This window comes from Gossypium hirsutum, chromosome A12, assembly GCF_007990345.1.
Source record: "Gossypium hirsutum isolate 1008001.06 chromosome A12, Gossypium_hirsutum_v2.1, whole genome shotgun sequence".
In the NCBI taxonomy this organism is placed as follows: Eukaryota; Viridiplantae; Streptophyta; class Magnoliopsida; order Malvales; family Malvaceae; genus Gossypium; species Gossypium hirsutum.
Window position 1 is genome coordinate 24975314 of NC_053435.1, and position 26063 is coordinate 25001376.

Genomic DNA, 26063 nt, shown 5'->3' on the forward strand with positions numbered 1-26063 from the left:
TGAACCACACGCCCGTGCCTATTTAACAGGCTTGACCACGGCCTTAAGCAATCGCACACGGGCGTGTCACACGGGCGTGTCCTTGCCGAGTCCAAGTTTAGTCCAATTCAGAAAAGGCCAATTTTGAGGGTTCTTAGGCATTCTAAAGCCTATAAATACACCCTAGAGGAGGAGGGGAAAAGACACACAGAGGAGGAAGCAGGGAACTGCTCAAGGAAAGCCGATTGATCCATCTCAGAAGCCGGATTCATCATCAAGACTGAAGATTTCCCCTCAATTTCTCTTTAGGAGTTTTGGGTTTTTCTTTATGTTTTGTATTCATTATTCTTCTGAGATGTTTACCTTTTTAGTTATGAACTAAAACCCCTAAATACCTAAGAGGAATGAAACCTAAGACAGATCTTGTTATTATTATCTGAATTGTATGATAAATATTTGACTTGTTCTTAATTATGTGTTCTTAATTCTTGTTTTGATATTTCAGGATATTGATTCAAGTTAAGCTCTTATTCAGAGAAGGAATAGACCCTGTCTAAAAGTACATTTGTCATAATTAAGCGGAGTTGATTGCGCGCCTAAAGATAGGGTGACAAGATTTTACCAGATTAGAGTGAAACCTAATAAGGGGATCCATAGACCGAGTTACTGCAACCCTAGGGAGTTAATTAGAAATAGATTTCAATTATTCAACCGAGGCTTAGATGTTGTTAGTCTCAAGAGGGATAATAATATAACTTAGGGATTTCTACGGATCAAGTCAAATGAATAAATCGTCTGATTCAGAGTCAAATAACAAGTGAAGTCTAGGTGGATTTTTCCTTAGGTATTGTCTTGAATCGTTTTTCCAAAAGTAATTCCCCAATTTTATTTTCTATGAATTCTTAGTTTAGTTAATTAGTTATTTAAAACAAACCCCATTATTCTTAGGCTAGATAATAAAAAGACAGTCATTTCTAGTACTTTTAGTTCCTTTGGGTTCGATAATCCGGTCTTACTAAAGCTATGCTACTGTTCGATAGGTACACTTGCCTTCATCGTGATAATAGTTAGTTTCAAGCATGATTCATTATAAATATTTAAAACCTGTCACGAATATCACGTATCACTCGATTGTAAGTCCGTTTTAGCTCCGTTTTTAATGTTCTTTTCATTTTTGAGATCTTCGTAGCTCGGTTTACCTATTTCTACTAATATTTTGAGCTAGAGTTTATATTTAAAATTTTACCCATGGATGACATGCATGTATTTTGATGTTTTATGGAAGAATATAAATGTTTGGAGTGTGATAAAAAACTTTTACTAAGTGATTTTTGTTGAAATTGCATAAAAGGGCTAGTTTGTAAAAAAGTGTAAAATGTGTGTAAGTGTGTGATTTAATGCAAATTCTGGACTGCTATAGTTATGAAAATGGTTCGGCTAAGCCTAAAATACAAGGAAGTTGAATAAAAATTATTTCCCGAATCTAGGGGCAAAATCATAATTTTATGAAACTTTAGGGGCAAAATTGTAAATTTTGCCATAGGATGTTTTTGGGTTAATTTGAATAATGTGAGCATTTTAATAAGTCAAAAGTGTTATTATAGACCAAGAAAGACGTGGAATCGACCTTGATCGGGGAAATGAAAAGATTGTGGACTAAAATGCAAAATTTCTATATTTTGGACGGAGGTAAGTTTGTATGTAAATAATATTTTGATTCTTTTTATGTTATTATCTTTTGTTACTATATGAGATGTGGCTGCCTATTGATCGCATGATTCGTAACAAGTAATAATGAAGATCAAATCTAGACTAACTATTATCACAACGAAAAGGCAACGCACCTATCGAACAATAGTATAGTAATGGCAAGACCAGGATATCGTACCCGAGGGAACCAAAAGTTCTAGTAATAACGATCTTTTTATTATCTAGCCTAAGAATAAAAAGGGTTTGTTTATTAAACTAATTATTTAAACTAATTAACTGATTTAATTAAAGCAAAGAAAAAATTTGGAAAAAGACTTGAAGAAAAGCAATTGATAAAGACGACACCCAAGGAGGAATCCACCTAGATTTCACTTGTTATCTGACTCTGAACCGGACGATTTATTCACTTGACTTGTTCCGTAAAGATCCTTAAGTTAAGTTATTATCCCTATTCAAGACTAATAACGCCTAATCCCTAGATTGAATAACCGAGACTTTTCTCTAATTAACACTCTAGGGTTGCATTAACTCGATCTATGGATCCCCTAATTAGGTTTCACCCTAATCTGGAAAAATCTCGTAACCCTATTTCTAGGCGTTCGATCAACTCCACTTAATTATGTCAAATCTACTCTTAGGTAGGGTCTATTCCTCCTTTGTATATGCACATCAAATCATGAATTAATACCCGAAATATTAAATCAAGCATTAAGAACACATAATTAAGAAAAAAATCAAGTATTTATCATACAATTCAGATAATAATAACAAGATCCATCATAGGTTTTATCCCTCTTAGGTATCTAAGGGGTTTAGTTCATAATAAAATAAGAGTACATCTCAAAAGTATGAAAATAACAAAAAATAAAGAAAACTCTAAAACCCCTGAAGGAATTCTGAGAGAGATCTTCAGTCTTGGAGTAGCTCCGGCTTTTGAGATTGATCGTCTGGCTTTCTTCAAGTAATCCCTAGCGTGTGGTACTGTATTCCAGAAAAGTTCTGGAAAGAGCGGCCTCCTTCTAGGTCACACTTAGGGTATTTATATAGGCTTTGGATTGGCTTTCTTCCTCCCCAAGTACCTTTTTTCCATGTAAAATACAACTCTTTGAAAAAGGGACACGCCCGTGTGCCACGACCGTGTGACATGATTATCAGGCTGTGTTCGATCCATTTAATTACACACGGCCGTGTGGGCTCAATGGCCAGGCCGTGTGAATCGTGAAAACCTTAGTCGACACCCCCAAAGACCACGGGCATGTGACATGCCCGTGTGGCAAGGCTTAGGCCGTGTCATCTTCTCGATTTGGTCTATTTTTGTCCCTTTTTAGCTTGTTTTTGGCTCCTTTCGACTATTGGTGCTCTCCTGAGCACAAAACATGAAATAATCGGATTAAGAGCACCAAAATCTACAAATCTAGTAATAAACATCCATAAATATGCTAAATATTTGGGGTATAGATATGTATAATTTGGCGTTTATCAAATACCCCCACACTTAAGCATTTGCTTGTCCTCAAGAAAAATTCTCATTTACTGCTAGAATTCATTCTTCTTAATCACATAATCATTACTGATAATGTTACAAGTTATTCCACAGAAAATTATACAGTGAGAATTCAACTATAGGGGCATTAAAAGCCTCAAACAATCTAAATCGAATATTTTGATAATAAAATCATAGGTAATCTCCTTCCTCTAAGTAATTAACTTTAGTCCTAAATATACAAGAGATGACATCGTCACTAAATATTCACTCAAATCACTCAAAGTGTTTAAGGTTTAAGATTAAGCACTTGATTGTCTAACATGAAAAGTTATTACCATAGGCTTGCATGAAAATCAAATCTCCGCCACTTGTAAATTAGACGATATACTAATCAAAAGGTCTTTGCATGGATGTAATGGGGTTGAGGTTAAAGGTATGGATACAAGCTGAAGAGAAAAGGGTTAGAATCGAGATAATTTCAATATATTACCCCACTATCAAAAACTTAATTACTGAACCACAAACAAATATCTAGAACTATTTTACATGAGTTCATGACAACTTTAGCTTGCTGAGAATTACAATAATAATACTGAGTTTTTTTTAAGAACAAATTAAGTCGATACAATATAGAAATCATACTTCATGAATCAGTAACAAAAAATGGTGAACATAGCGAGGTAACAATATTAAATTCAATCTCGATAAAAAGGGTCAAATTCAGTAGGAGGATTTCAACAATAAAGGGTTAATGGGTTAATGATGAGGGTTAATCAATGAAAAAAGGTTAGTAGGCTCAAGGGGTTTCACTAAGGGTTTAATTATGTGGGAAGGCTTTTTATGGAGTAAATGGGTTAAATCCTAAGTGCCTTTATCATATCAGTATATCAAATCATACGTGTGATCTCGATTTGTATAATCGAAGCAAGTTCTAGAATAACAGTTCAATGTTGACACACTCAAACCACAAAAGAAGTGAGCAAGAAAGAAAGCTATATGCTCTAAAGGCTCAAAAATCTCACCAAAAATTTGGGTTTCTGATGTCATTCCTGTAGACTTAAGATTTCAAGATAATACCTCAATTTAGGAAAATAATCTAAAAAATTTTAGTTCTCAAAATATCAACTTATCATGCTCGATTCTCTAATGTCCTATAATCAAATAATCATGCATAATTCCCATGGTCTAATTCATGACATACCAAAAATAATTATAAATCAATCAGAATTTATTCGATCAAGATTATGAGAAAATCACTCAAGCACAAGACCAACTTCTGGGATTTGAGAATAATGCAAAAAGTTAGGTTTCATGTTCACCCCCACACTTAAGATGTACATTGCCCTCAATGTACAAAGATATATTATTCAAAATAAAGAAAATCATAAGAGGAATGGAGGTGAAACTCCCTGTTATTTGGATGTGGAGCTTGATTCTAAGGATGGAGTGTTCGGGAAAATGGTGGCTGCCATTGTTCTTGGCTAGATGAAAAAATTGGGTTGTTGAACATGGCACTTGTGAGGTATTGTTTCCCTTTTTTTTCCTCATTCCGTAAAATATTCCTAGCAGCTTTGCTTGGAAGTTTGTAGAATCATGAAGAGTTGATTAAGAGTTGGTGTGGAAGAGAGCGTAGTGGAATTACTTGTTAGAAATACCAGAAAATAAAAACAAATAAAATTTACTAATATAGATATGTCTTTCAAAATAAAATAATAATTGAAATGAAAATAAAAATCAAAAGAAAAAGAAAAAGAAAATAAAATAAAAATAAAACTAAATAAAAAAATAGGAGGATTCAATGGTCCTCGTCGGGGGGGCCTCAGGTGGTGGTGCTGGAGTGGCGATGTAGAAGTGTTGGCAAAGCTACTGCATCATGGCCTGCATATCATCCATCTGTCGGTCCCGTCACCGATCTCGCTCGTGGATCATCTTGAACTGTGTAGTGCAATACTACTCGAAATGGGCTAGTCGGTCGGAAAGATGTGCCAATGAAGCAGCCGCATGAGGTGGTCATTCCCTAGGTGGCGCGGTAGAAGGCTCCTCATGCTGTTGGGGAACACCATCAGGGATGTCCTCAAGATCCTCCTCGTCAATGGCATGTGAGAGACGATATTGAGGAGGATCGGTCCCACGTCGGCGCTCGATCATCCTCATTGTAACATAGTCGTGATGCCCTGTGGGGACATCTGACCTATCAAGGTAAGCGCTGATGATTGGGCAGCGGTGTTGAGAAGGCCGAAGTGTCTGGCAAGTCACGTCACGTAGGGGCCGATGGAGATCACTCCCTTCCTATACCGCTCGGTTTGATGGCGAATGGCGAAAGCAATAAAGTGGGCAAAGTCAGTCACGTGTGCATTCGCCATGCACCATAAATAGTAGGCGTCGTGGGTGTTGACGACGCTGGTGCTTTCTCTCCTTCCGGTCAAGGTGTGTGCCAATATGGCATGGAGATATTGTAGGGAAGGGGGGAGAGCTGATGTAACAGCCCGATTTAGACCCTAATCGGAATGGTGGTTTTGGGACCACGAATCCAAGTCAGAAAAATATTTTTAAATTATTTTTCGTGTTTATTTTGTGTGAATTTACATCTGTAAAATTTTCGTGATTTCATTTTATCGTTTGGGTATCCGATTAAATGAAAGGACTTAATCGCATAAATTGAAAATTAACTAGTTTTAATTGTAAGGACTGTTTTGGTAATGGCTTTTTAAATAGAAGCCCCTAAGTTTAAATAGTCCATGTCTTTATAAGTGGTACGGTGGTAGGTAAAAATTTAATAGTTTTTTATATTATTTTATTTAAGTTATACAAATATGTAAAGTTAAGCTTTATTTTATAATAAGATATTATGTGTATATATATATATTTATATTATAATGCGTGAAATTGAAAGCCAACCCATGTCCATTATCTTATGTAAGAGACGAAAAATGGCTTATAACATAAAGCTTGGTTATAATTTTAAAAAGGGTAATTTAGGAAACCAAGTAATAAATTATATAATATATGTTATATGTTATATCATAAAATTATCTAAGTGCTCATATACCTCCATTGCTGAAACTTAAGCAAGAAAGAAAACAAAAAAAAAGCTAGGGTTCAGTTATATTCAGGCTTGATTAAGGTATGTGTTTAGCTCAGTTTTTGATAATTTTTATATTTTTGAGATCGTTGCTTCGAGTACTACAAAACCTATGCTTAAATTTTGAATTTTGATGAATATTTTAAGTTATGCCATTGATGAGAGCTTGCGATTTTATTTTTTTGATGATGAAATATGAAAGGTAGGTGTTGGGTTAACATATTTTGTATTGGAATTTTTGACGATTTTGAGTAATTAGGACTTAATTGCAAAAATAAAAAGTTGAGGGACTAAATTATGAAATTGATGGAAAATATGGACTTGTATGTATATAGGGAGCATTCGGTCTAATTAGAATGTAGCCAAATTTTGTGTATTTTGTGTTTTGTGCAATCGGGACTAAATTGTAAAAATTGTAAATGTTAGGGGTAAAATGGTAATTTACCTGTTTATGTGTTTTTAGACTAAATTTAATGAAAATATGTTTGAATGAGCTCAATTTGAATATTTTTAGATCAAGAACTAAAGAAATCGGATTTGGATCGGGGAAAAACGAAAGTTGTTGACTAGCTATCTGATTCCATTTTGTACCGTCCGAGGTAAGTTTATAAGCAAATAGACGTACTTAGTTTTAATTAAATGCTAAATATATATGCTGAAATGAAATATGTAAATTTATATATGCTATAGCCGAATGTGAATAAGTTTGGCTACTATATTTCCGAATTTGTTCCGACGGAGTTACGACGTCCGAAAGCCCCGTATGAACCTTAGGAATAGTTAGGATACATATGTCATGACATAAGATTCTGATATATGTGTGCGAGTAAGACCATGACATCGATATGTGGTTCCGATATGTGTTTACGAGTAAGACCCTGTCTGGGATAGTGGCATCGATATATGACTACATGTAAGACTACATCTGGGACGTTGGCAGTGTACGACTTGTGTGATTATCCGAGTGTCCTATCCAATTCCGAATGGTTCATCGGGCAGAGGTATACTGAGAACAAATGTGTAAAACAAACTATAGATCAAGTAAGAATTTATTTGTTATTTATTTGAACAAAGGTAAGTAAGCACCTTGGTTATTTGTTACAAATCTTGTAAGCAAAAACAAATTTAGAAAAAAAAAAATATGTGTATTTGATATGTGTATTTATTTGTGATTGACTAGTAAGCATGTTATAATAGTTCTTACGTGTATGTGATTAAGTGATGAAGTACATATTCGGTTATATGGTTAAGATATGCAAGTGGAAGTATAATAAATCACATGAGTTCTGTGTTTGTGCATGTGAACTAAATATGTATTATATATTCGGATATGAAGATTAAAAGTCAATTTATATGAATTTTAGTGATATAAATATTCTATCAAGGTGATAATATATATATATAAGAGAAATATTTATTATATGTTTAAATACATACTTAGTATGAATATATGTGTTTATAAACAATTGAATATATATGTGGTATAATAAAATAATTTGGTTCTGACTAATTTTATTTGATTGTTTGTTTGCTTATAGCTTACTAAGCTATCATAGCTTACTGTGTATACTGTTTTTATTTTTTTTATTTTTATAGATTAGAAGTCAAACTGCAAGCTCGGGGACTGTCAGCTAAGCTCATCACACTGTCAACTATTTTGGTATCTTTTAGCTAACTTAAATTATGACATGTATAGGCTAGTTTTGAGATTGAATATTTTGGGAAATGTTGTAAATTAGCCATGCGAAAATGGCTTAATTATCTTGCTTGAATTGTTTTTAGTTTAGTTGTGGTTGAAGTTTATTTTGATTGAGATGCGATATGCCATGAATATATATATATATACATGTGTAAACTGTGCTTAGTGATCATATGTCAAAGCTTAGTCCTTGATCTTGAATGCGATAGGATAAAATCGGCTATAAGCTTGCTAAAATGTTATGTATGTGTTATATAATATTATACTACATGTATGTGAATTCACAATCTACATGTTTTTTTTTCATTAGACTGTATTAACAAATTCGAATTTTGGTAAGGTACTAATGAAAGCTAGTAAACGTATGAGACTCCTAATATAAGGATTCGGCCATAAAATAGTTTGGGTACGGTGTGTCTGTTTTAATATGTTTAGATTGTTTAATAATGTGTATATTAAGTGCAGCATTATTTTATTGATGGGTAGTAGTGATCTAGTTTATTTAATTCGATTATTAAGGGGCAGGTAATGTATGTGGTTCAAGTTTAGCCTAGTGTATTAATTGTTGTATACATATATTTATTCGGCTGGTAGAATAACATGAATAATCGGTCATGTAGTACATTGTTAAGTTATGAAATTATTATTATAAATCGTGAAGCTAGGTTGTAAAGAGGATAGAAAATATATGATATTAACCTTGTAGCACAATTATGCATTAAACTATGTCATGCGCATATGAAACTTTGACTTGTTATTTATTTTATTTTATTTATTTTTTAAATGCTTTGAATATCTGCAAGTGTTTATGAATATAGAAGCATATTACATTTTTCATATGATTATAGAAATTGATAAATAAATGTTAAAAGTGAGTGCATATTGTGATATATCTAGACATACATATATGTGTAAATATTTATTTTATTACATTAGAATGACGTATTTATTATGTAAACCTATGAAGTGAAATGTTCTCTTTAAGAAATGTGTTCCTTTAGTAATTAAATTTTAAATACTCTCAAGACATATGTTTTCGATTAATTATATAATTCATATGTAATTATTTAAGAATGTACTTTAGCTTTTTGAGGCTTACATTTGTGAATAATTATACATATATATGTATGTGTTCGTCTGAGATTGTGTTTTAACTCAGTAATGCTTTACGACCCTGTTTGGCGACGGCTACGGGCTAGGGGTGTTATAACTGAGGCCTTCGAGCGACTAGGGTCGTAGTTGGAAGAGAATGGTGCCAAAGCCTTCCAGCACAAGGATGGGGAGATGTGGATATTGCGTGGTAGTGCATTCATGTCCTCCTCCTCCATAAACTCATCGATGTAAAGTCCTAGAGCAACTCCAAGCTCTGGGACACTCATCGCACGAACTAGACCGCCTAATCGAAAGTGAATGGTGCCTGGGTCGTCATTGTTCGTCATCACCACTTGTAAATGAAAATTAGAGCATAATTCTAAAGTTAGCTCTAAATAAGTGGGCTCGATAATAGTGAAGAACCGTTCCCGTGGGTCTGTGGATAGAGGGTGCGGATGGCATCAGCGAGCTGGACTTGCTCTACGATAGCCCAGTCGATGCAGCGACCTGTGGTGATGGGTCGTGCACGTATTATTTTAAATAGCTTATCCTGCGAAGCTTGTGAAAAGTCAAGGGACGGGTGCTGAACTTCGGCTGTAGCACGCACCGAGGAAGAACCCGGTCCCCTATGTCTCTTTGAGGATGGGACTGCGGCCTTCTTTCCTCTCGATAACGACATAATGTACCTAAAAATATATGAGCAGTGATAGAATCCACGATACATCAGTAGTTAAGCAAGAGGCCCAAAACTAGTATATGTTATTTAATGGCTTAAATAATTCAAACATAGAAAAATTTAAAGTAAATTCCTAACTTGTCTAAAGCAAAATAGTACAATATCTATGTAAAGCATGTAGAATACTAATGTAGCAATACAAATTGGAAAAATAAAGTTGAGAAAGTGAACCAAAGGCTGTTGTATGGCGGTGCACGAGAGTGTTGGTGGCGAGCACGGGTGTGTGACGCAGAGAGGAAGCCGTGTGGTGGAAAAAATAGAGGGTATAGAGAGGGGAAAGTGGGGATTAATGCAAGGGGAATGGATTTCAGGGTGGTTTGAGGGTTGGGGAAGTGAGATCTTGGGAATGGTGGCCGGAATAAGGATTAGGGAGTGGGGAGGAGGAGTTTTTGGCTAGGGTTTTGAAAGGGAGAAGAAGATGAACAGTGGTTTGTTTGTATAAGGGAGGGTCACACGTCCTAGGGCCACGTCCGTGTACTTTGAGTGTGAGCCCGTGTTTTTCAAAATTTTCAATTTAGGTTGTGCCCGGCTACTGTCCCACGCCCGTGTGTCTTAGGCGTGTGTGGCACACGACCATGTCACACGGCCATGCCTCGCTTTGTTCGCTTTTTCCATTCCCGTGTGTTATGGTAGCACTCTCGTGGATTGTTGAACATGGCTGAAGAGCACGCGCATGTCGCACGCTCGTGTCGAAGAAACAGAATCGAGCCTTGTCCCTGGCACACCCGTGGGTTTTCATTCCCACGGCCATGTCGTACGGCTGTGGGGATTTATCGCACCCTGTGTTTTGTGGAAATCATGTCCTACTTCAATACGGCCGTATTGCACGATTGTGTCTCTTCCCCTGTTTGGCCACGGCTTTAGGCACACCCGTGTGCCTGGCCGTGTGGGCTGAAAAACTTTGCAATTCAAAGATTAAGTTAAAGATTCAAAGTGTTAGAAAATAAAAATAAAGAAATCAAAATATGTTAGTTCTCAGGTTGCCTTCCGAGAAGTGCTTATTTATAGTCTAAGCTCGACTTACCTCTCTATTGATTTATCATGGTGGTTTGAGGAGTTCATACTCCTCATTCTTGCTGTCAATTTTAAAATAAGGTTTTAAAAGGGTGTTGTTTACCTTAAAAGTGCCGAACTTGGGATGACTCACCTCCACTGTACCGAATGGAAAAATACTAAGTACCGTAAGAGGGATTTCCTCATTTGGTGTGGTAGTGACAATGTGAGGATCCGCGGCATCTAGTAAGACTGTATCATCGACCTGAAGTTGATTAGGAGAGGTATCGGGCTTGTGTTGTGTAGTTTCGGTTTATCATGTGTTCTCAGTTTGTGTTCTCGCCATTCGTCTAGCTCCTTTATCCGTAGTCTTCGTTGTTCATCAACTTCTTTGTTCTCTTTATGATAGTAGCGGATTGTTTCTATTGTCTTGGTTCGAGAAAGTTCCTGCAAGGACGATTGAATATTAGTTTTATCATCACCAGGTTTTATAGCATTAGCTTGAGTCTTAGAGGTTTTGACTGAGTCGATTGCTTGGAGTGTTACTGCGTCATCACCTGCACGAAGTGTTAGCTCTCCTGTGCCTACATTAATAAAGGTTCTGGCAGTTGCTAAAAATGGTCATCCTAAAATTAAAGGTACCTCGTTATCCTTATCCATATCTAAGACAAAGAAGTTTACTGGGTAAATAAATTTATCAATTTTAACGAGAACGTCTTCAATAATACCCTTAGGAAATCTAACTGTTTTGTTAGCCAATTGTATGCTCATCCTAGTCTGTTTGGGTTTACCAAGACCTAGTCGTTTAAACATTTTATATGGCATAACATTTATACTTGCCCCTAGATCAGCTAAAGCATTATTCACATATAGACTACCAATTAAGCAAGGAATTGTAAAACTCCCTGGATCTTTTAATTTTTTAGGTAGCTTATTCTTTAGAATAGCTGAGCAGACTGCATTGAGTTCCACATGTGATGTAGCGTCTAATTTCCTTTTATTGCTTAGAAGTTCCATTAAGAATTTTGCTGAGTTGGGAATCTACGAAAGAACTTCAATAAAGGGTAAGTTAATATGTAATTTCTTTAAGAGTTTGACAAACTTACCGAATTGTTCTTCTATTCTGTCTTTCGTCATCACTTTAGGATATGGCACACGAGGTTCATGATTCGTACTTACCTGTTTGGGATCATTATTGTTTACCTCTTCTCGTCCTTTGTTCATCGTGTTGTCTTGCTGTAATTCTGGTTCAGGTGCAATGAATCCTTCCTTATCTTGAGTGCTAATTGCATTGAGGTATTCCCTCAGATTAGGTTCAGTATTACTTGGTAGGCTACCTTGTGGTCGTTCGGAGATTAGTTTGGACAACTGGCCTATTTGAGTTTCGAGTCCTTGGATCGATGCTTGTTGATTCTTAAGTGCTGTCTCGGTATTTTGGAAATGGGTTTCTGACACCGAAATGAATTTAGAAAGCATCTCTTCAAGGTTTGGTTTTTTCTCTTGTTGATAAGGTGGCTATTGAAAACCCTGAGGATTTTGTGGCTTTGGATTTCTTTGACCTCCCCAGGAAAAATTTGGGTGGTTCCTCCAACCTGCATTATAAGTATTACTGTATGGGTTATTTTGAGATCTAAAGTTATTGTTACCCATATAGTTGACTTGTTACTCTTCAATTGTAGGATTGAAGGATTTGTATTCTGTATGTACACCACCTCCGCTTGAGTCACACCTCATTACTGGATGTACCTGTGTAGAACCAAGAAAACTATCAATCTTTTTATTGAGAAGTTCTACCTGATTCGAGAGCATGGTGACTGAATCGATGTTATAGATGCATGCTGTTTTTGTTGGCTTTGTCCTCCTAACTTGCCACTGATAGTTGTTCAGTGACATCTCCTCTATGAATCCATAGGCATCTTCCGGTGTTTTATTATTGATGGTTCCGCCAGCAGTTGCGTCAATCATTTGTCTTGTTGAGGGATTCACACCATTGTAGAACATTTGAACTTGCAGCCAAAGCGGTAACCCATGGTGAGGGCACCTTCTCAGTAAGTCCTTATATCTCTCCCATGCATCGTAAAGTGTTTCTAAATCCATTTGCACAAAAGAAGAGATATCATTACGCAATTTAGCCGTTTTAGCCGGCGAAAAATATTTTAGTAAAAACTTCTACATCATTTGTTCCCAAGTAGTGATAGACCCTCGTGGTAACGAGTTCAACCACTTTTTAGCTTTGTTTCTCAGTGAAAAGGGAAATAACCGAAAATGAATGGCATCATCAGAAACGCAAAATTCACCAAGTGCGTGTTGGGATCCTCATCCTGCAAACCATCAAACTGAACAAACTGATGTATCATCTGAATTTTGTTAGGTTTTAGTTCGAAATTATTCGCAGCAATAGCAGGTCTAACTATACTAGACTCAGCTCCTGTTAAAGAAGGTTTAGTATAATCATACATAGTACGTAGAGTAGGATTTTGATTAGCTGCAATTGCAGGAGGTAGCTGATCGCCTGGATTTTCGGCCATCTCTTCGGTTGGGGTTTGAGTATCGTCTTCTCATTCGTTCTCCGTGTATCGTAAACTATGTCTTATTTCTCTTTGATTTTTACGAATTGTGCGATCTATTTCTTCGTCAAAAAGTAATGGTCCTGACGGGTTTCTTCTAGTCATAAACTATAAAAACCTGCCAAGAGAGAGAAAAAGTAAATTAATAAATAATTAAATTAAATTAAATTAGCAAGAAAAATAAATGGCTAAAGTAATAAAAATTTAGTGCTCCTAATATCTCAGTTCCCCGGCAACGGCGCCAAAAACTTGCTCGCGTGATTCGTAACAAGTAATAAATATTTATAATGAAGATCAAACCTAGACTAACTATTATCATGACGAAAAGGCAAGCGCACCTATCAAACAATAGTATAGTAATGGCAAGACCGGGATATCATACCCAAGGGAACCAAAAGTTCTAGTAATAACGATAGCCTAAGAATAAACGTGTTTGTTTATTAAACTAATTATTTAAACTAATTAACTGATTTAATTAAAGCAAAGAGAAAATTTGGAAAAAGACTTGAAGAAAAGCAATTGATAAAGACGACACCCAAGGAGGAATCCACCTAGATTTCACTTGTTATCTGACTCTGAACCGGACGATTTATTCACTTGACTTGTTCCGTAGAGATCCCTAAGTTAAGTTATTATCCCTATTCAAAACTAATAACGTCTAATCCCTAGATTGAATAACCGAGACTTTTCTCTAATTAACACTCTAGGGTTGCATTAACTCGATCTATGGATCCCTTATTAAATTTCACCCTAATCTGGAAAAATATCGTAACCCTATTCTAGGCGTTCGATCAACTCCACTTAATTATGCCAAATCTACTCTTAGGCAGGGTCTATTCCTCCTCTGCATAAGCACATCAAATCATGAATTAATACCCAGAATATTAACTCAAGTATTAAGAGCACATAATTAAGAACAAATCAAGTATTTATCATACAATTCAGATAATAATAACAAGATCCATTAGAGGTTTTATCCCCCTTAGGTATCTAAGGGGTTTAGTTCATAATAAAATAAGAGTACATCTCAAAAGTATGAAAATAACAAAACATAAAGAAAACTCTAAAACCCCTGAAGGAATTCTGAGAGAGATCTTCAGTCTTGGAGTAGCTCCGACTTTTGAAATAGACCGTCTGACTTTCTTCAAGTAATCCCCGGTGTGTGGTACTGTATTCCAGAAAAGTTCTAGAAAGAGCGACCTCCTTCTAGGTCACATTTAGGGTGTTTATATAGGCTTTGGATTGGCTTTCTTCCTCCCTAAGTACCTTTTTTTTGTGTAAAATACAACTCTTTGAAAAAAGGACACGCCCATGTGCCACGGCCGTGTGACGTGATTATCAGGCCGTGTTCGATCCGTTGAATTGTACACGACTGTGTGGGCCCAATGGCCAGGTCGTGTGAATTGTGAAAACCTTGGTCGACACCCCCGAAGGCCATGGGTGTGTGGGATGCCCATGTGGCAAGGCTTAGGCTGTGTTATCTTCTCGATTTGGTCTGTTTTTGTCCCTTTTTGGCTCATTTGGTTCCTTTCGACACTTGGTGCTCTCCTGAGTACAAAACATGAAATAACCGGATTAAGAGTACCAAAATCCACAAATGCAGTAATAAACATCCATAAATATGCTAAGTATTTGGGGTATAGATATGTATAATTTGGCATTTATCACCTATTGAATGAGCAATTGATGTAAACTACAAATTGGAATTGACCAAGAACGAGTCAGTAAAATGTTGAAAAGTGAAGAATTTCCCGATTGAACCTTCGGAATAGAAGAGATAAACACATGTGTAGTACTATGTGTAGGCTACTATGTGTTTAAGACAGTTTTAGGTCGCGTGTGTAGTACTAAGTGCAGGCTACTACGTGTACCAGATTGTTAGGTCCCATGTGTAGTACTAAGTGCAGGCTATTATACTTACCCGATAGTTTCGATCATGTGTGTAGTACTAAGTGCAGGCTACTACGTGTATCAGATGGTTAGGTCACGTGTGTAGTACTAAGTGCAGACTACTACGTGTACCAGATTGATAGGTCGCATGTGTAGTACTAAGTGCAGGCCACTATACATACCCATTAACTTCGATCACGCGTGTAGTATTAAGTGCAGCCTACTACGTGTATCAGATGCATAAGTCACGTGTGTAGTACTAAGTGCAGGCTACTACGTGTACCAGATTGATAGGTCGCATGTGTAGTACTAAGTGTAGGCTAATATGTGTACAAAAGAGCTTCGGTTACATGGGTGGTATATGCACAGGCTACCAGGTATCTATTACTATTCCGGTGAGTTCAACAGGAAATTTACTAAGTGAAAATACATATGTACATGACTATGTGATGAATAAGTGCAGGTATATCGATATGAAAAGTTGTGAGCAATGTGTTCGATAGTTGAGTGAATCTTTGGTAAGATAGAATGGAGTAAGTGAAATTATGTGAAAATGAAAATTTGTAATAAAATAGTTTTGGACAGCAGCAGTTGTGTGACTTTGAAAAATCACCAAAAATGGTAGAAATTGAATTAAAGGTTGAATAAGATATTAAATTAAATCTTAATGAGTTTATTTTCTCATAAAAGAAACGGTGAAGGCAAAAGAATTTCATATTCTGTGATAATTGGATTTTTGTGGGATAGGGTCAGAATGATTTTGGAATCCCTGTTCCAGAGATGCAAGAAAGAGGCCAATGAGTAAGTTGTTCCAATCTCAGTCAAAGAATTCGAAAGAGATGAATCCTCGATTGACGGTTTCAACCGAATATTCGCACTGAGGTCGTGGGAGATCATATTCGTGTTCTAAAGCTCAAGGTACTTCAATGGCAAGTGTGGGCAAGGCCTAATAGACTTGAGTGTCAGCATTGTGGTAAGAGACATCAAGGTTAGTGTTGGGCGATTAGCCGAGCTTGTTTCAAGTGTGGTTTACGAGAACATTATATTAAGGACTGTCAAAAAAGGGTTGAAGAAGAAAAATTTCTGAATGTTAGATAGACTAGCACTACTAATAGAGGTAGACCTCTAAGAAATACTAGAAGTGGAGCTAGTAGTAAAAGTGTGATGGAGGATTCAATTGGGAGATCGGAAGCTAGAGCACCTACTAGAGCTTATGCCATACGTGCTCGTGAGGAGGCGTCATATCCCAATGTGGTTACTGGTACATTTTCTCTTTATGATACTACTGTTATTGCATTGATTGATCCTAGATCTACTCATTCCTATGTTTGTGAGAATTTAGTATCTAGTAAGAGTTTGGCTATAGAACTTACTGAATTTATGATTAAAGTGTCAAACCCCTTAGGCAAATATGTGTTTGTAGATAAGGTTTGCAAGAATTATCCTTTGATGATTCAAGGTTATTGTTTTTCGGCTAATATGATATTCTACCATTTGATAAGTTTGATGTCATTCGAGGTACGGATTGGTTGACATTACATGATGCCAAGGTAAATTGTAGACAGAAAACACTTGAGTTGAAATGTGAAAATCCTTGAGTTGAAATGTGAAAATGGTGAGATTCTTTGGGTTGAAACAGATGAATCAAATAAATTACCTATGGTGATTTCGCACATGTCTGCTGAAAGATACATGAGAAAAGGGTGTAAAGGTTATCTTGCATATGTTTTGAATACCAGGATGTCTGAGTCGAGGCTTGAATCAGTGCCGGTAGTCTGTGAATTCCCGAATGTATTTCCAGAAGAATTGCCTAGGTTGCCTATGATTAGAGAGGTAGAGTTTGCCATCGATTTGTTGCCTGGGACTGCATCGATCTCACTTGCTCCGTATAGAATAGCTCCGACTGAATTGAAAGAATTAAAGGCTCAGTTGCAAGAGTTAACAAATAAGGGGCTTGTGAGACCTAGTTTCTCTCCTTAGGGTGCTTCCGTATTGTTTGTAAAGAAAAAAGACGGATCTATGAGACTTTGTATTGACTACCAACAGCTCAACAAGGTGACTATAAAGAGTAAGTATCTATTGCCGAGAATTGGTGATTTGTTCGACTAGTTGAAAAGGGAAACAGTGTTTTCAAAGATAGATTTGAGATTTGGTTACTATTAGATGAGAGTTAAAGAGTCAGATGTGCCAAATACTGCTTTCAGAACAAGGTATAGACACTATGAATTTCTTGTGATGCCTTTCGGTTTAACTAATGCTCCGGCCATTTTTATGGATTTGATGAACCGAATCTTTTGGCCATATTTGGATAAGTTTGTGGTTGTGTTCATAGATGACATATTGATTTATTCTCGAGATAAGCTCGAGCATGCCGAACACTTGAGAACGGCATTATAGATTTTGAGAGAAAAGAAATTGTTCGCTAAATTCAGTAAAAGTGAATTTTGGCTTCATGAAGTAGGATTTTTGGGACATCTAATTACGGGTGATGGTATTCGGGTTGATCCGAGCAAAGTTTCGGCTATTGTTGATTGAGAACCTCCGAAGAATGTAACTGAGGTTAGAAGCTTTTTGGGTTTAGCCGGATATTATCGACGCTTTGTCGAGGGATTCTCAATGATTGCCTCTCCTATGACTAAGTTTCTGTAAAAGAGTGTTAAGTTCGATTGGACTGAAAAGTGTCAGCAAAGTTTTGAGAAGTTGAAAGCGCGATTGACAGAAGCACCAGTGTTAGTGCAACTCGAGTCGGGTAAAGAGTTTGTGATCTATAGTGATGCGTCATTAACTGGTCTTGGTTGTATGTTGATGCAAGAAGGTAAAGTGGTAGCTTATGCCTCGAGATAGTTGAAACCGCACGATAAGAATTACCAGACGCACGATTTGGAATTGGCCGCCATTATTTTTGCTTTGAAGATTTGGCGTCATTATTTGTACGGTGAGAAATGTCAAATCTTTACTAATCACAAAATTTTGAAGTATCTAATGAATCAAAGGGATTTGAATTTGTGACAATGGAGATGGCTCAAATTATTGAAAGATTATGACCTAATGATTAACTATCATTTGGGGAAAGCGAATGTAGTCGCAGATGCCTTGAGCAGAAAATCCTTGGTTGCTTTGAGAGCAATGAGTACAAGTTTCGTTATGTATGATGACGATTCGATTTTGGCCGAGTTGAGGGCTAGGCCGTTATTTATTCAGCAAATTTGTAAAGTTTAGAAGAATGACAGTTATTTGTAAGCCAAGCGAGCTCAATGTGGATCAGGTTGTAACTCAGAATTTTGAATCGGACCAGATGATTGCTTAATGTTCCATGATCGAGTTTGTGTATCGAAAGATACTGGGTTGATTTAGGAGATTTTATATGAGGCACACAGTGGTAGTTTGTTAGTTCATCCTGGTAGCACAAAAATGTATAATGATTTGAAGAAATTATATTGGTGGCCGGGTATGAAAAGAGCCATTTCTGAGTTTGTATAAAAGTGTTTGATCTGTCAACAAGTGAAAGCCGAACATTACGTGCCTTTGGGTTTACTTCAGCCAATGATGGTTCCGGAGTGGAAATGGGACAAAATCACGATGGATTTTGTGACAGGTTTGCCTCTGACTCTGAAAAAGAAAGATGTCGTTTGGGTTGTGGTTGATAAATTGAAAAAATCGGCTCACTTTATACCGGTATGTACCGACTACTCACTTGTTAAATTGGCTGGATGGTATATTGTTGAAAGTGTGGGATTGCACGGAGTACCTATGTGCATTATTTCGGATAGAGACCCAAGATTTACATCGAGGTTTCGGAAAAAGTTGCAAGAAGCCTAGGTGTAACAGTCTAGTTTTGACCCTAGTAGGAATAGTGGTTCTGGGACCACATATCCGAGTCAGAAAAATATTTTAAAATTATTTTCTGTATACATGATGAATGAATTTGCATATTTGAAATTTCTGTGATTTAATTTGTCTGTTTCTGTACTGAATATTGGAAAAGGAACCAATCACGAAAAAGGTGAAAGCTGTGTGCTAGATGTTAAAAGTATCTATTTGATTTGGCTTATTTAATAAGGGTCCTTGCATGGTAATTATACCATCGATAAAGTAAGTGGAGAATATTGGACATGTGTTAGGTGAATTTAATGTTTTATAATAAATGTTATTTTTGTAATTTGTAAATTAAAGTTTAAATAAATAAAAACAAAACAAAAGGTGGCCTTATTATCTTCTTGTTCAGCTAAAACTTAAGAAAGAAATAGGGGATTTGAGTTTTTGAAATTTTGGCACTTTGGAAGCTTGATTCGGGTATGTGTTTTGCTTCGTTTTTGATAATTTTTACGTTACTGTGATCGTTGCTTTGTGTCCTTCAAAACCGATGTCTGAATTTCTATTTTTGTTGAAGATTATGAAATGTGCCATTGATGATTATATGAGCTTTGTAATGTTTTTATATGGATTATGAAAGATATATGTGAGATTAACATGCTTTGTTCTTGAATTTTTGATGGAATAGAGCTATTTGGGCTAATTTGTGAAAATGAGGTTTTAAAGGACTAAATTGTGAAATAAATATGTTATTTGGGCTTGTATGGAAGCTAGTCTTGGTGAATTTTGCATATATGTGATTTTGTGAAAAATGGACTAAATTATCAAAGTGTGAAAATGTAAGGGCTAAAAATGCAAAGTTCCCTAAATATGTGTTCATGGATTATTTTGAATGAAATGAATGATTGAATGGTTGAATTTGAATTGTATTAGATCAAGAACAAAGAAAATCAGACTTAGATCGAGGGAAGTCCTAAATAGTCAAATAGTTGACTCGTTTCCGTCCAAAATTTGTATGAGGTAAGTCAAATTACAATTACGTGTTAAATTGACTAAATTCTATGCATACAAACTGTAATCTGTATTGGACGGCTTGAGAGCCTGATGAATAAATTTCGAGTAAATTCCGATAATATGCTAGTATCTGAAAAGCTCTGTATGTTCTAAAGGAACATTGACATTGATCTAAGATATCGCATAAGACCGTGTCTAGGACACAAGCCTCGATTTGAGATTTACGTGTAAGACTATGTCTGGGACATAGGCATCGTATTTGATTTTGTGTAAGACCCTGTCGGGGCAGAGGCATTGATACTGAATTACATGTAAGACCACGTCCAGGATGTCAGCATTGTACCCTTTTATGAGTATCTGTGTCGTTTCTGAACCATCTGATGATAGAGTACGAGATATGGGAATGAATATATGAAATGTGTAATTTATAGGTACATTTTTATTGTACTAAAGTTTTGAATATGAAAGACTCTGTTTCTGTGAAATAATGAATGCGAAGTATGTATGAAATCATGGAAATGAAACATGACATGTATACAAGCAAATAAACATGGTTAGACTCATGAACTATTCTGTGAAATGGCTATGGATTCTTGCTGTTGATTTGTACTTTATATGGTTTAATAGTTAAACCAATTGTATTTGGCTTACTAAGCTCTTTGTAGCTTACACTGTGTGATTTCTATCTGTTTTACAGTTATTGTAGCTACTGAAGGCTCGGGGATAGTCGAGGATTGTCACCATACTATCGAAATTATTTTGGTACTTTTGAAAGTGTAAATATTTTTAAGTATGGCATGTATAGGCTAGAATGTCTATGTATTTAAGCTTTGATATGAATATATGTTATGCCATGAGAGTTGGCTAGCAAATGGTATGTTTGTGCTTAATTTTGGTAAATGGTTTGTGATGCCAAGTTGTGTATGCTTGTTATGGTTATATGGCCTTATATGTGGTGGTGATTTTGAAATATGCCAAATTGAGGAAATGGTAAGTTTAAGCATGAGTTAGGAGGTGTCATAAGTGAGTTATGAAATGAGCATTTTGGCATGTTATTGTAATAAGATTTTTTACTGTGTTTTGGTATGTATTTGAATAGGTTATTGAATGATGATGATTAGTTATAATGAAGCATGTTTTGAGCGTGGAATTGACTAAAAATATTAGTATAAATGTTGCTTATTATTGCTTGTAGAAATGACACAAAAAGGGGTGGAAAGTTGGCTTAAACCAAGCCTGCATGGTGCCACACGGTCAGGGAACATGGGCATGCCTTGTGGCCGTGTATGCAAAGTAGTAACCTCTTAAGATCACACGGTTAAGACACATGGGCATGTCATATGGCCGTGGACTTAAGTTAGTAGCTAGCTAGGTATCACACGGCCATGGCACGATGCCATGTGTAAAAGTCAGTATATATACTCTCTTTTGGCGTGGCCTGGGCACATGGGCGTGTGACTTCAACAGAATTGGAATTTTTTTTTAAGTTTTGAAAATTATGAATGTGTTCGGTTTAGTTCCCACGTCTCCTAAAAGTATGTCTTAGGTCTTAGAGACCTCCATAAGAGATAAATTGTTGTTTTGCTTATGCATTAATATCATGTGATATCTGTGATTCTGTATTGATCTGTAATGTTCTGTCTGTTTGGCAATGCCCCTTACCTATTCCGGCGACAGCTATGGGATAGGGGTGTTACATTTTATTAGTATGAGAGCTATGGTTTAGTCTATTCTAGGACTACCATAGCGTATGTGATTCTAGCTATATATGCCATATATCTAAAACTGTGATAGTGTGATCCCGATAGCAAATGGATCCCGATAGAGCTGTAGCTGACGATGTTGAAAGTAATGCGTCTGCTCCCATGCAAAGGACGGTGTAAGCTGATTCTCGACCGGTTACGAGTAGCCGTGATGATGACGCTAAACAAGCCTTCTATCATATGATGAATGATTGGTTCACTCAGTATATTAGAACCAATCCGGTTGTACAACAACCTCCACCCCTGATTAATTCTCCTCAAATTCCTATTATGCCACCAGTGAATTCGGTACAGATAAGTAGACCACCAGTTGATAAGATTAGAAAGTATGGGGCAGAAGAGTTTCGAGCTACAACGAATGATGATGCTGAAAGAGCCAAATTCTGGTTAGAGAATACAAAACGAGTGTTTGATGAAATGTCTCTGAATCCTAAGGAAAGTGTAAAATGTGCTGTTTCACTTTTGAGAGATACGGTGTACCATTGGTGGAAAACTTTAATATCTGTAGTTCCGAGTGAATGGTTTACTTGGGATTTTTTCCAAGCTGAATTTCAGAAGAAATACATTAATTAGAGATTTATCGATCAGAAACGTAAAGAGTTTCTCGAGCTTAAATAAGGCCGTATGTTTGTTACTGAATACGAACGTGAATTTGTGAGATTGAGCCAGTATGCTCGGGAATGTGTATCAAATGAAGCAATAATGTGCAAAAGGTTTGAAGATGGACTAAACGAAGATATCTGTCTATTAGTTGGGATTTTGGAAATTAAAGAAATGGTAGTGCTCGTTGAGGGAGCTTGTAAAGCTAAAGAATTAAGTAAAGAGAAAAGAAAAGCTGATTTTGAAGCTAGAGATGTTAGAAAGAGATGTTAGAAAGAGATCTTCTAATAGACCATTTCAGTCTGTGTTAAAGAAATTCTGAGATGATCATAGCCGTTCAAAGGCTGATGTAGGTCATTCGAATCAAGATTGAGCTAGATCGCATTCAAAATTTAGAGCTCCTGCTACTTCTGTTGCAAGTGTTGGGAATGTCCGATCTGAGAAACCTGAATGTAAACACTGTGGTAAAAGACATCTGGGAAATTGTAGATTGAATGACCGAACCTGTTTCTGATATGGATATCTGGACCATTTTGTAAGAGATTGTTCTGAATCTGCTGAGTAAGAAAATGTACAAAATCCGAGATCAAGCAACACCTCAGCTAGAGGTAGACCTTCCAGAAATACGGGAAATGCAAGTGGTGCTCAAAGAGCTACTAAGGATACTGCTGTTAGATCTAAGGCTAGAGCACCTGCCAGAGCCTATGCTATCTGAGCTCGTGAGGAAGCCTCGTCTCCAGACGTGATTACTGGTATTTTTACTCTTTATGATACTTCTGTGATTGTATTGATAGACCCTGGATCAATGCATTCTTATATCTGTATGAATTTAGTGCACAGTAAGACTTTGCCTGTAGAGTCTACTGAATTCGTAATTAGAGTATCGAACCCCTTAGGCAACAGTTTCTTGATTGATAAAGTCTGCAAGAATTGTCTGTTATTGATTTGAGATATCTATTTTCCTACTGATCTGATGCTTTTGCCTTTCGACGAATTTGATATAATTCTGGGAATGGACTAGGTAACTTTGCACGATGCTATTGTGAATTCCAAATGAAAAGTCATTGATTTAAGGTGTAATGATAAACTGTAATTTATACATATTTTTACCCCATGCTTAATGCATTTATGGATGGTTTCTCCTTAGAATTGGAGAATACGATGCTCCTAATCCTTTAATTTTATTTTTTATACTTAGGTGAGCATAGGAGAATAAAAAGAGCGAGAAACGGGCTAAAAATGGATAAAATGGACCCACATGGGAAAACAACACGGCCTGGACTTCCACACACGAGCGTGTCACACGGTTGTGTCCCTTTGGCAAGGTCAAAGCACGATTTACATGGGTAGATCACACGCCGCCCGGGCCCATTTAACAGCCTTGACCACGGCCTTAAGCAATTGCACATAGGTGTGTCACACGGGCTTGTCCTTGTTGAGCCCAAGTTTAGTCCAATTCGGAAAAGGCCAATTTTGTGGGTTCTTAGGCCTTCCAAAGCCTATTTAAACACCTGAGGAGGCACTTAGATGAGGAACGGACAGGGGGAAGCAACGAATTGCTCAAGGAAAGCCGATCGATTCATTTCAGAAGCCGGATTCAACATCAAGACTGAAGATCTCCCTTCAAATTCCCCCAGGAGTTTTGGGTTTTCTTATGTTTTGTTATTTTTATTCTTTTGAGATGTGTTCTTTCATTAGTATGAACTAAAACCTCTAAATACCTAAGGGGAATGAAACCTAAGACGGATCTTGTTAGTATTATTTGAATTGTATGATAAATATTTGACTTGTTCTTAATTATGTGTCCTTAATTCTTGTTTTGATATTTCAGGATATTGATTCAAGTTAAGCTCTTATTCAGAGGAGTAATAGACCCTGTCTAAGAGTAAATTTTTCATAATTAAGCGGAGTTGATTGTGCGCCTAGAGATAAGGTGACAAGATTTTTTCGGATTAGGGTGAAACCTAATAAGGGGATCCATAGATCGAGTTAATGCAACCCTAGGGCGTTAATTAGAAAGAGATTTCAATTATTCAATATAGCGTTAGACGTTGTTAGTCTCGAGAGAGATAATATTATAACTTAGGGATCTCTACGGAGCAAGTTGAATGAATAAATTGTCCGATTCAGAGTCAAATAACAAGTGAAGTCTAGGTGGATTTTTCCTTTGGTATTGTCTTAATCAATCGAGTTTTCCAAAAAGTATTTTCCCCAAATTTATTTTCTGTGATTTCTTAGTTTAATTAATCAGTTAGATAAACAAAACCCTTTTATTTTTTAGGCTAGATAATAAAAAGAAAGTTGATACTAGTACTTTTAGTTCCTTTGGGTTCGATAATCTGGTCTTGCTAAAGCTATACAACTGTTCGATAGGTACACTTGCCTTCATCGTGATAATTGTTAGTTTCAAGAATGATATAGCAATTTGTTCAGTTTGATGGTTTACATGATGAAGATCCCAACGCTCACTTGGCAAACTTTTTGGAACTATGAGATACATTTAAAATTAATGGTGTTTCTGATGACGCCATTCGCCTTCGGTTATTCCCTTTTTCTTTGAGAAACAAAGCTAAATAGTGGTTGAATTCATTACCACGGGGGTCAATCACTACTTGGGAACAAATGATCGAAAAGTTTTTACTAAAATATTTTCTACTGGCTAAAATGGCTAAATTACGTAATGATATCTCTTCTTTTGTGCAGATGGATTTAGAAACACTCTATGATGCATGAGAGAGATAAAAGGACCTTTTGCAAAGATGCCCTCACCATGGGTTACCACTCTGGCTACAGGTTCAAACTTTTCATAATGGCTTGAATCCTTCGACTCGACAAATGATTGACATAGCTGCTGGCGGAACCATCAAAAAGAAAACACCTGAAGATGCCTATGAATTTATGGAGAACGAGCAGTTAAATTACATGGGTAATAATCCTCAATCTCAAAACAATCCTTATAGCAATACTTACAATGCAAGTTGGAGGAATCACCCAAATTTTTCATGGGGAGGCCAAGGAAATTAGAAACCACCACCCCCTCCAGGCTTTCAGCAACCACCATACCAGCAGGAGAAAAAGCCGAACCTTGAGGAGATGCTAACCAAATTCATCTCAGTGTCAGAGACTCGTTTTTAGAATACTGAGATGGCACTCAAAAATCAACAAGCATCAATCCAGGGGCTCAAAACTCAGATTGGATAGCTCGCCAAGTTGATTTTTGAATGACCAAAAGGTAGCCTACCAAACAACACTGAATCTAACCCAAGGGAGCAACTCAACGTAATTTCCATTAAAGATGAGGAAGGGTTAGTGGCAAAACCAAGGTCAGAACCGGTGATAAGCGAATGTAAGAATGAGGTAGGCCAAAACAAAAAAAATTGGTAAGTACAGAATATAAACCTCGTGTGCCATACCCCAATGCGACATGGAAATACCGCTCAGATGAACAATTTGGTAAATTCCTTAAACTTTTAAAGAAACTACATATTAACCTACCGTTTACTAAAGCACTTTCGTAGATGCCGAACACAGTCAAATTTTTAAAGGAGCTTCTAGCAAATAAATGAAAGTTAGATGAAAGGTCGCATGTGGAGCTGAACACGGTTTGCTCAGACATTCTTCAGAATAAGCTACCCAATA

The 26063-nt window shown here is 36.5% G+C and overlaps 2 non-coding genes across 2 annotated transcripts; one reads left to right on the top strand and one right to left on the bottom strand.

The window, feature by feature from the left end:
• The first annotated feature begins 12800 nt into the window (after nt 1–12800).
• Nucleotides 12801–12907, top strand: LOC121211872 (small nucleolar RNA R71). Its single transcript, XR_005907089.1, has one exon. It is a non-coding gene; the product is annotated as a small nucleolar RNA R71 (small nucleolar RNA).
• Nucleotides 12908–25094: 12187 nt separating this feature from the next.
• Nucleotides 25095–25201, bottom strand: LOC121211785 (small nucleolar RNA R71). The gene has a single exon (XR_005907003.1). It is a non-coding gene; the product is annotated as a small nucleolar RNA R71 (small nucleolar RNA).
• Between the last annotated feature and the right edge of the window lie 862 nt (nt 25202–26063).